This window comes from Physeter macrocephalus, chromosome 11, assembly GCF_002837175.3.
Source record: "Physeter macrocephalus isolate SW-GA chromosome 11, ASM283717v5, whole genome shotgun sequence".
Lineage (NCBI taxonomy): Eukaryota > Metazoa > Chordata > Mammalia > Artiodactyla > Physeteridae > Physeter > Physeter macrocephalus.
The window spans coordinates 128,911,723-128,914,704 of NC_041224.1; positions in this window are offsets into that span (position 1 = coordinate 128,911,723).

The window sequence follows — 2,982 nt, forward strand, 5'->3', positions numbered from 1 at the left end:
TGATTTCAAACTATATTATAAAGCTAATCCAACAGTATGATACTGGCAGAAAAACAGAAACATAGACCAATGGAACAGAATAGAGAGTGCAGAAATAAAACCACATAGATACAACCAATTTATTTATGACAGTAGGGTCAAGAATATACAATGGAGAAAGGACAGTTTCTTCAATAAATGGTGTTAGGAAAACTGGACAGCCACAAGTGCCTATTTAGTATTCCAGACTAATCAATTAAATTTAATATAACAGTCTCACTAGAGAGGGAAATAACATAATCAGAGCTGTAGTTTAGAAAAAGACTCACATTGAGACTGTGCAGAAGATGGACACAAGGGCAGGAGCACAGAAAAGACCAGAAAATGAAGGCAAGGATATTAGACACAAGGTTTTTAAAAATTGTTATTATATAAAATGGTATAATAAGATTGAACTAGAGAAATAGAAATAAGATTAGAAAAGGGATTTCAGAGATATTTGACCAACAGAAGGAATGGGAATTACTGAAAGATAGCAGGGAAAGACTTCTACAAGTAAAAAAGTCAAAGATGATCTTGCAAATTAGATTGATTGTTCTGATGTTAATGTTTTGACACCAGGAAAACAGGAGATGATAATTTTAAAGTGGGGAGCAGAAAAATGAGATCAAATTTGAACTGAAAGTTGTGTTCTTATTGCCTTTGGATGTGGCTGACTAGAAGCATGAAATAGCAGTATATTTTAATTTTGTGCAGCTATTAAAATAATTTCCCAATCTCCAAAATTATACAATCTCAGTACAGAAATCTCCAAAATAGAAACAAATTGGACAGCCTAAGAATTTAAGAATAATGAAATGACATCTCACTGATGTATTCTTTGGTCATTCTCTTCTTTTGGGGATAAATATTTCTAATCTACTTAGTGCTGACTCCACTATTATTTTCTTCCACTAGCATCTTCTGTTTTCTGTCTTGGCCAGCCCTTTTGCGCACCCCAATTCCCCAGTGCATTCAGTGAATAAGGCTCTCAAGTTAACCTGTCAAATTCAATTAACTGCTGCAAGCTGTCCATGGTGACACTTGCTGTAATTAATTGAGAAAACCAGCATAAAGGCACACTTCAGAGTACTTTGTAATTGAGTGTGAAGTCTCATGAGATTTGTTGCTCAATTCCAAGTATGGAGTTTTGGGTGGGATTTGGGTTGTGCCTGGGAAACCATTTATGAACTTGTTATAGGCTACATCTAAAATTCTATATACCACCAGATTTGCTCTCAAGAGACATGGTTTGAGAAACCTGATAGTTTTCTGTGTCCATAGAATGTTTCAACTTCTTTCTCTCCTAATTTATCCCAACATATATTTCAGATTTTTCCCTTCTCCTTACTCCCAACTATCTATAAAAGAATATTATTTCAACCTTCTGTTGAATATAATGACCAGTAAATTGAACATAGTTTTAGTCTAGATGATAATGATATAAACATTTAATAAAAATATATTTTTTAAATAGTAAAACTTGTACTGCCAGGGTCCCATGACCCAGGGACAGCTTCCCCAGGAGAACGCATGGTGCACCTCAGGCTGGTGCAACGTCATGCCAGCCTCTGCCGCCGCAGGTTCACCCCTCATCCATATCCCACCCTCCCCCACCCCCGCCTGAGTGAGCCAAAGCTCCCAAATCAGCTGCTCCTTTAACCCCGTCCTGTCTGAGCAATGAACAGATGCCCTCAGGTGACCTACACGGATAGGACACGCGGGTCCAAATCCAAAGCTGAACCACGGGAGCTTAGTGAACAAAGAAGAGAAAGGGAAATTTCTCCCAGCAGCCTCAGGAGTAGCTGATTAAATCACCACAATCAACTTGATGTACCCTGCATCTGTGGAATACCTGAATAGACAATGAATCATCCCAAATTGAGGAGGTGGACTTTAGGAGCAATGATATATATATATTTTTTGCTTTTTCTCTTTTTGTGAGTGTGTATGTGTATGCTTCTGTGTGTGATTTTGTCTCTATAGCTTTGCTTTTACCATTTGTTTTAGGGTTCTTTCTGTCTGTTTTTTTTTAATTAAAATTTCTTTTCTTAATAATAATTTTTTAAATTATTTTATTTTATTTTATCTTCTTTCTTTCTTTCTTTTTTCTTTCCTCCCTTTTATTCTGAGCTTTAATTAAAATTTCTTTTCTTAATAATAATTTTTTAAATTATTTTATTTTATTTTATTTTATCTTCTTTCTTTCTTTCTTTTTTCTTTCCTCCCTTTTATTCTGAGCCATGTAGAGGACAGGCTGTTGGTGCTCCAGACACTGGTCCACAAGAGACCTCCCAGCTCCACATAATATCAAATGGTGAAAATCTCCCAGAGATCTCCATCTCAATGCCAAGACCCAGCTCCACTCAATGACCAGCAAGCTACAGTGCTAGACACCCTATGCCAAACAACTAGCAAGACAGGAACACAACCCCATCCATTACCACAGAGACTGCCTAAAATCATAATAAGTCCACAGACACCCCCAAACACACCACCAGACATGGACCTGCCCAAAAGAAAGACAAGATCCAGCCTCATCCACCAGAAGACTGACACTAGTCCCCTCCACCAGGAAGCCTACACAATGCACTGCACCAACCTTAGCCACTGGGGACAGTGGGAATCTGCGAAACAGGAAAAAACAACCTGCAGCCTGCAAAGAGGAGACCCCAAACACAGTAAGTTAAGCAAAAGGAGAAGACAGAGAAACACACAGCAGATGAAGGAGCAAGGCAAAAACCCACCAACCTAACAAATGAAGAGGAAATAGGCAGTCTCCCTTAAAAAGAATTCAGAATAATGATAGTAAACATGATTCAAAATCTTGGAAATAGAATGGAGAAAATACAAGAAATGTTTAACAAGGACCTAGAAGAACTAAAGAGCAAACAAACAGTGATGAACAACACAATAAATGAAATTTAAAATTCTCTAGAAAGGATCAATAGCAGAATAACTGAG